Source organism: Tupaia chinensis, unplaced genomic scaffold (genome assembly GCF_000334495.1).
Source record: "Tupaia chinensis unplaced genomic scaffold, TupChi_1.0 Scaffold000355_1, whole genome shotgun sequence".
NCBI lineage: Eukaryota > Metazoa > Chordata > Mammalia > Scandentia > Tupaiidae > Tupaia > Tupaia belangeri.
Genome location: NW_006159850.1, coordinates 656411 through 665242, shown reverse-complemented (window position 1 = coordinate 665242; position 8832 = coordinate 656411). Strand labels below are relative to the sequence as shown.

General features: G+C 61.2%; 1 pseudogene; it reads left to right on the top strand.

The window, feature by feature from the left end:
• LOC102468614 (tubulin alpha-8 chain-like) overlaps nucleotides 1-8465 on the top strand; it is a 16902-nt pseudogene extending 8437 nt beyond the window's left edge.
• The last annotated feature ends 367 nt before the right edge of the window (nucleotides 8466-8832 follow it).

The window sequence follows — 8832 nt, the reverse complement described above, 5'->3', positions numbered from 1 at the left end:
GAGGGCCAGCCGCTCTGCCCTGCTTCTAGAAGCACCTGCCCCTCCCTGTGGACACAAAGGCCTGCTCAGAGGAGCTGCCTCCCTGCTCATCTGGCCCGGTCTGTCCTGGGTCTGAGGGTGCTGCCAACCCTGGCCTGGCGTGGAGCCGGTCAGTGGGCCAGTGCAGACAGAGCCCCGGCTCCTGGGGCTGGTGGTGCAGGTCTCTGACTGCCACGCAGGCCTGTGAGAGGGGCAGAGGGACTGTCCCCGGCCGCCCAGCCCCGCTCTGAGGGACTCGGGTCCCAAGGACGGTCAGGCCAGCTGCAGGAGGTCAGGTGTGCGGGTGTGGGCGTCAGAATGTCCCATCCGCGTGCCAGAGCCGCCCTGGCTGCGTGTGCCGCTCCGAGGGCCGCCAGCCCACCCACCGTTACCGAGAGCAGTGTGGGCGTCTGCCAGGTGCATGGTCACCAGGGCAGACACTGGTACCCTCAGCAGAGCAGAGCAGAAGGCACGCTGGGCCCTGGGCCGTGGGGAGGTGGCCATGCCCTGCAGCCCCGCCCAGCCCGCAGTGCGCTGCCACGGGGAGGAAGTGACGCTGCAGCACGGCCAGCACCTGGAGCGGACATGCACTCCCAGCCCAGCCCGAGGGAGACGTGGGCATACCCACCACCTCGCCGTCCGCAGACCCTAGCAGAGCAGCACAGACGCCAACCCCGTGCAGACGCACCAGGAGCTGAGGCCAGGCCTGCTCAGCCGTGGCTGTGTCCCGGGGCTGGCTGTGGGCCTGCTGGGCCGTGGTGCCCCCTTTGCACAGTGGGAGCTGCGTGTTGAGTGGAAACGCAGGGGCCCAGGGGACACTCATTCTGTGGGAATGTCTCTCCAGGTCTCTGGGGGTCATCCCATATCCTGATGAGCCAAGAGAGGGCAAAGCCCCTGGGGGAGGCCGAGGGGGGCCGGGAGGAGCATGTGAGGCCCCAGCAGCACCGAGCTCTAGGGCTGCAGCTGCCCAGTGGCCACCTGGCACATGTCCCGTCTGTGCATAAACACATGCCCTCGTTTTAGAGCTACGCTGCCTGCCGGCAGGCCCCCATCCTCAGCAGGGTGCCCCCAGCCCATGGGCTAGCCTGGTCCTAAGGACACAGGGCGGCTGCTCTGCAGCTGTGTCGTGCGTGAAGTGTGTCACCCGAGCAGCAGGACTCGGCCGGGGTGCCCTGCCCGGACCTCTCTGTCCAGGAGCTCTTGAAGGCTGGCAGCTGAGCTTCGGCATCTTCCAGCCTGGCCTGCTTCTGTCCCATCTTTCCCCTGCTGGGGCTTCCAGGCCCCTCCCATGCTGGAACTGCTGACCCCAGGCACAGCCCAAGTCCTGCCCAGTGGGCAGTGACCAGGGGTTGGAAACTGGGGGTCTGGGGGGCAGCGAGCACAGTCTCAGCCCTCAGTGCTTTCGAGAACCCCGTGGAGCACAGAGCTTGGAGAAGTCCTGGTATCCAGGACCAGCCAGCCCAGCCCATGAGCACTGCACTGGCAAGTTCTCCGTGTCCCTGAGGCACACCCAGAAGTAGGAATAACCCATGGGCGAGGCTCGCTTACGTCGACCGCCTGAGTCGTGCTGTAAGAAGCAACACTTCTCCTCTCCGTCCCCCCCTCTCCTCCGCAGCAGCAAAGTAGCCACCATGTGTGAGTGCATCTCCACCACGCGGGTCGGCAACGCCTGCTGGGAGCCGTGCTCCGGCCACGTGACAGGCCCACCGGGGGCAGAGACACCTTCGACACCTTCAGGGAGACGGGCGCCAGCAAGCATGTGCGCAGGGCCATGTCTGTGGACGGAGCCCGCAGTCTCCCATGAGGTCCGCACGGGCACCTGCCACCAGCTCTCCCGCCCTGAGCGGCTCGTCACAGGCAAGGACGATGCTGGCAGTGACTATGGCCACGTGAGCAGCAGCACTGGCAAGTCACCGGCCTCGTCTTGGACGGGATTTGGAGGCTGGCTGAGCAGTGCCCAGGGCTGCAGGGCTTCTTGGCCTTCCCCAGCTTCGGTGGGGATGACTCTGGCTTCACCTCCCTGCTGATGGAATGGCTCTCAGTGGACTAAGGCGAGGAATCCAAGCCCCAGGCTTCCACAGCGTGGCTAGCCCTACAACCCCGTCCTCGCCACCCACCACCCTGGAGCACTCTGTGCCTTCGTGGTGGACAGCGAGGCCCTCTCTGACATCTGGCCTAGCGCCTCGACGTTGAGCACTCAGCCTGCACTAACCTGCAGGGTGGTAGGTCAAACTGTGCCCCCACCACGGCTCCCCTCAGATGTGATGAGCCTTGAATGTCGATCTGACAGAATTCCAGACCAGCCGGTGCCCTGTCCCCGCATCCACTTCCCTCTGGCCACACATGCCCCGTCACCTCCGCTGAGAAAGCCTACCGGGAACAGCTTTCTCTAGCAGACCACCAAGGCTTGCTTTGAGCTGCCAACCAGACGGCGAAATGCGACCTCACCATGTTAATACATGGCCTGCTGCCTGTCGCACTGTGGCAGGGTGGTTCCCAAAGACGTCAGTGCTGCCACTGCACCATCAAGACCAAGCACAGCACCCAGTCCGTGGTGTCCCACTGGCTTCCAGGTTGGCATTAACTACCAGCCTCCCGCTGTGGTGCCCGGGGGACCTGGCCAAGGTGCAGTGTGCTGTGTGCACCATTGCTGAGGCCTGGGCTCACCTGGACCACAAGTTCGACCTGAAGTATGCCAAGCATGCCTTTGTCCACTGGTACGTAGGTGAGGGGAGGAGGAAGGAGAGTTTTCTGAGGCCCGAGAAAACCTGACTGCCCTTGAGAAGGATTACGAAGAAGTTGGTGTGGATTCTGTTGAAGAGGTTGAAGAGGTTGGTGTGGATTCTGTTGAAGGAGAGGGTTAGGAAGAAGAAGAGGAATACTAAAGTTAAAATGTCACAAAGGGGGACCAGCAAGCAGTTGGCGTAATGGCTATGTTGCTGGACTCCCATGTAGTCAACTGCGGTTCGCATCCCAGACCCGGTGGCTTAAACTCACATTGGGCGCGTGTGCGTGTGTGTACCCTAGATCCCGAGAGGAGAATGGAGAAGAAGAGATTGCGGCGTGGCCATCCCCCCTTGGGGGGGATTTCTCACTTTCTCTCTCTCTGTCTCTCTCTGTCTTTCTGGTGAGTGCACACACCCTATAGCAAGAACCACTCCCGTCCCCCCAAACAAAAAGGTCGCGAAGATGCTGCTTTTACAGGGAACTCACTGTTGTGAGTAGTGAAAGGCTGTGGTCTGACACTGCTGCGAGTACTGACAGGCTGGGGTCTGACACTGCTGCGAGTACTGACAGGCTGGGGTCTGACACTGCTGCGAGTACTGACAGGCTGGGGTCTGACACTGCTGCGAGTACTGACAGGCTGGGGTCTGACACTGCTGCGAGTACTGACAGGCTGGGGTCTGACACTGCTGCGAGTACTGACAGGCTGGGGTCTGACACTGCTGCGAGTACTGACAGGCTGGGGTCTGACACTGCTGCGAGTACTGACAGGCTGGGGTCTGACACTGCTGCGAGTACTGACAGGCTGGGGTCTGACACTGCTGCGAGTACTGACAGGCTGGGGTCTGACACTGCTGCGAGTACTGACAGGCTGGGGTCTGACACTGCTGCGAGTACTGACAGGCTGGGGTCTGACACTGCTGCGAGTACTGACAGGCTGGGGTCTGACACTGCTGCGAGTACTGACAGGCTGGGGTCTGACACTGCTGCGAGTACTGACAGGCTGGGGTCTGACACTGCTGCGAGTACTGACAGGCTGGGGTCTGACACTGCTGCGAGTACTGACAGGCTGGGGTCTGACACTGCTGCGAGTACTGACAGGCTGGGGTCTGACACTGCTGCGAGTACTGACAGGCTGGGGTCTGACACTGCTGCGAGTACTGACAGGCTGGGGTCTGACACTGCTGCGAGTACTGACAGGCTGGGGTCTGACACTGCTGCGAGTACTGACAGGCTGGGGTCTGACACTGCTGCGAGTACTGACAGGCTGGGGTCTGACACTGCTGCGAGTACTGACAGGCTGGGGTCTGACACTGCTGCGAGTACTGACAGGCTGGGGTCTGACACTGCTGCGAGTACTGACAGGCTGGGGTCTGACACTGCTGCGAGTACTGACAGGCTGGGGTCTGACACTGCTGCGAGTACTGACAGGCTGGGGTCTGACACTGCTGCGAGTACTGACAGGCTGGGGTCTGACACTGCTGCGAGTACTGACAGGCTGGGGTCTGACACTGCTGCGAGTACTGACAGGCTGGGGTCTGACACTGCTGCGAGTACTGACAGGCTGGGGTCTGACACTGCTGCGAGTACTGACAGGCTGGGGTCTGACACTGCTGCGAGTACTGACAGGCTGGGGTCTGACACTGCTGCGAGTACTGACAGGCTGGGGTCTGACACTGCTGCGAGTACTGACAGGCTGGGGTCTGACACTGCTGCGAGTACTGACAGGCTGGGGTCTGACACTGCTGCGAGTACTGACAGGCTGGGGTCTGACACTGCTGCGAGTACTGACAGGCTGGGGTCTGACACTGCTGCGAGTACTGACAGGCTGGGGTCTGACACTGCTGCGAGTACTGACAGGCTGGGGTCTGACACTGCTGCGAGTACTGACAGGCTGGGGTCTGACACTGCTGCGAGTACTGACAGGCTGGGGTCTGACACTGCTGCGAGTACTGACAGGCTGGGGTCTGACACTGCTGCGAGTACTGACAGGCTGGGGTCTGACACTGCTGCGAGTACTGACAGGCTGGGGTCTGACACTGCTGCGAGTACTGACAGGCTGGGGTCTGACACTGCTGCGAGTACTGACAGGCTGGGGTCTGACACTGCTGCGAGTACTGACAGGCTGGGGTCTGACACTGCTGCGAGTACTGACAGGCTGGGGTCTGACACTGCTGCGAGTACTGACAGGCTGGGGTCTGACACTGCTGCGAGTACTGACAGGCTGGGGTCTGACACTGCTGCGAGTACTGACAGGCTGGGGTCTGACACTGCTGCGAGTACTGACAGGCTGGGGTCTGACACTGCTGCGAGTACTGACAGGCTGGGGTCTGACACTGCTGCGAGTACTGACAGGCTGGGGTCTGACACTGCTGCGAGTACTGACAGGCTGGGGTCTGACACTGCTGCGAGTACTGACAGGCTGGGGTCTGACACTGCTGCGAGTACTGACAGGCTGGGGTCTGACACTGCTGCGAGTACTGACAGGCTGGGGTCTGACACTGCTGCGAGTACTGACAGGCTGGGGTCTGACACTGCTGCGAGTACTGACAGGCTGGGGTCTGACACTGCTGCGAGTACTGACAGGCTGGGGTCTGACACTGCTGCGAGTACTGACAGGCTGGGGTCTGACACTGCTGCGAGTACTGACAGGCTGGGGTCTGACACTGCTGCGAGTACTGACAGGCTGGGGTCTGACACTGCTGCGAGTACTGACAGGCTGGGGTCTGACACTGCTGCGAGTACTGACAGGCTGGGGTCTGACACTGCTGCGAGTACTGACAGGCTGGGGTCTGACACTGCTGCGAGTACTGACAGGCTGGGGTCTGACACTGCTGCGAGTACTGACAGGCTGGGGTCTGACACTGCTGCGAGTACTGACAGGCTGGGGTCTGACACTGCTGCGAGTACTGACAGGCTGGGGTCTGACACTGCTGCGAGTACTGACAGGCTGGGGTCTGACACTGCTGCGAGTACTGACAGGCTGGGGTCTGACACTGCTGCGAGTACTGACAGGCTGGGGTCTGACACTGCTGCGAGTACTGACAGGCTGGGGTCTGACACTGCTGCGAGTACTGACAGGCTGGGGTCTGACACTGCTGCGAGTACTGACAGGCTGGGGTCTGACACTGCTGCGAGTACTGACAGGCTGGGGTCTGACACTGCTGCGAGTACTGACAGGCTGGGGTCTGACACTGCTGCGAGTACTGACAGGCTGGGGTCTGACACTGCTGCGAGTACTGACAGGCTGGGGTCTGACACTGCTGCGAGTACTGACAGGCTGGGGTCTGACACTGCTGCGAGTACTGACAGGCTGGGGTCTGACACTGCTGCGAGTACTGACAGGCTGGGGTCTGACACTGCTGCGAGTACTGACAGGCTGGGGTCTGACACTGCTGCGAGTACTGACAGGCTGGGGTCTGACACTGCTGCGAGTACTGACAGGCTGGGGTCTGACACTGCTGCGAGTACTGACAGGCTGGGGTCTGACACTGCTGCGAGTACTGACAGGCTGGGGTCTGACACTGCTGCGAGTACTGACAGGCTGGGGTCTGACACTGCTGCGAGTACTGACAGGCTGGGGTCTGACACTGCTGCGAGTACTGACAGGCTGGGGTCTGACACTGCTGCGAGTACTGACAGGCTGGGGTCTGACACTGCTGCGAGTACTGACAGGCTGGGGTCTGACACTGCTGCGAGTACTGACAGGCTGGGGTCTGACACTGCTGCGAGTACTGACAGGCTGGGGTCTGACACTGCTGCGAGTACTGACAGGCTGGGGTCTGACACTGCTGCGAGTACTGACAGGCTGGGGTCTGACACTGCTGCGAGTACTGACAGGCTGGGGTCTGACACTGCTGCGAGTACTGACAGGCTGGGGTCTGACACTGCTGCGAGTACTGACAGGCTGGGGTCTGACACTGCTGCGAGTACTGACAGGCTGGGGTCTGACACTGCTGCGAGTACTGACAGGCTGGGGTCTGACACTGCTGCGAGTACTGACAGGCTGGGGTCTGACACTGCTGCGAGTACTGACAGGCTGGGGTCTGACACTGCTGCGAGTACTGACAGGCTGGGGTCTGACACTGCTGCGAGTACTGACAGGCTGGGGTCTGACACTGCTGCGAGTACTGACAGGCTGGGGTCTGACACTGCTGCGAGTACTGACAGGCTGGGGTCTGACACTGCTGCGAGTACTGACAGGCTGGGGTCTGACACTGCTGCGAGTACTGACAGGCTGGGGTCTGACACTGCTGCGAGTACTGACAGGCTGGGGTCTGACACTGCTGCGAGTACTGACAGGCTGGGGTCTGACACTGCTGCGAGTACTGACAGGCTGGGGTCTGACACTGCTGCGAGTACTGACAGGCTGGGGTCTGACACTGCTGCGAGTACTGACAGGCTGGGGTCTGACACTGCTGCGAGTACTGACAGGCTGGGGTCTGACACTGCTGCGAGTACTGACAGGCTGGGGTCTGGCACTGCTGTGAGTACTGAGAGGCTGTGGTCTGACACTGCTGTGAGTACTGAAAGGCTGTGGTCTGGTCGGTTACTTTGTATGTAGCAGTGTATTCTCCTAAGTGCAGTTACTGGCCTATGCTCTAAATATGAATGCTTTGTTACAGACCCAAACTGTCCATCTCTCTGACGGTTTTGAATAAAGTTTCCCTGTCTAAAAAGAAAGAAAGGAAGAAAGAACAAAAGAGAAAGAAAGAAAGAAAAAAGAAAAGAGCCCATGGGGAGGGCCGGGCCTCACAAGACAGTCAGGCGAGGAACGAGTGGACAAGTGCAGGGCTGGGCCGTCTCAGGGAACTCTCCCAGCCCCACCACCCGCTCACTTTAGAGCTCGGCAGGGTCCCCTGAGCATCAGCTTCTCCATTTGTAAAATAAGGTAGGAGCACGTCCACCATCCTCGTTCTGTGGAAGATCAGATTAGGAGACATCGTGCAAGTTCCTGACACAGAGGAAGTGCCCAGTGTACACTGTTACACCTTGAGTACACGTTAGCCACGTTCATCCTCGCCTACAGCTGGGAGTACACGTATTAGCACCGTCACTTACGGGAGAGGAAACAGGTGCGGGGGGGGAGGGCGGTCCAGCAGCCACTTGAGGGACGATGGTGAGATGGGAAGATGAGGGGGCACCCCTAGGGGTGGGTGTTTGAGCACCCAGCAGGTGCCAGGAGGGCACTCAGGTCCCACCTGCCTGTGTCCTGTCTGCAGGTCTGTGTTCCCATGGTGCATCTCCTTGATGACATCCTCCCTGTCCCTGCTGTCCTGTCCTGGACCTCCTGGCTGGGCTGCCGACCCTCCCCTCTCCCCTGCTGTTTCCACCTCTTCGTCTCTGGCCTCTTCTTAGGGTCCTCCCCTGCAGCCGCCAGCCGGCCACTGCAGTCTGTGCTGGGCTGTGTTCTACGCCTCCACCGGCTCCTTCCTGTGACAGGGATGTCCTTTGTCGGAGCTCGTCTCAGAGAGCCCACCTCTCCAAGGAAGGCACTGGGGTCATCTCGGGCTCCTGTCACTGCGTCCTCGCTCTTCGTGCTGTCCCCACTGACTGCGCAGACACCTCCTCTCACTGCCCAGGGTGTCCGAGGCTGTCCTCCAACACCCGGCAAGTCTTGGTTGTGCCTGCTCACACTTCACCTAGGATGCTGCGTCCTGGCTGGGCTGCCGCTGGGCTTCCTCGGGTTGGCCCTGCCGAGGCTGAGACTCCTGCTGCCCTGACCGCCTGAAGCAGGGCAGAGCCCTGGGATCCTGACCCCAGAGTTGTCCACCAGTCCCAGGCGTGAGGCCAGGCCTGAGCACCTCAACCTTGGAGAGCCAGGAAGGGACACAGGCACAGAAGGCACCGTGCAATGGGTGCTGTCCCCGCCCGGTGGCCTGTCTCCTCCCGCAGGCCGTGGGGATGGCTGTAGATGGGCCGGTGCCCACTACAGAGCTGGGCAGCTGCGGCCCCAGACCAGCACCATCTTTGACAGGCTCAGTGTCTCCTCCAGGGCAGGCGATTGGGGTAGAACTCTGTGCCCCTCCCGGGCACCCCAGGACACACCGGCTGGCCCCGCCCTTGCCCGGGGGGGGGGGGGGGGGAAGG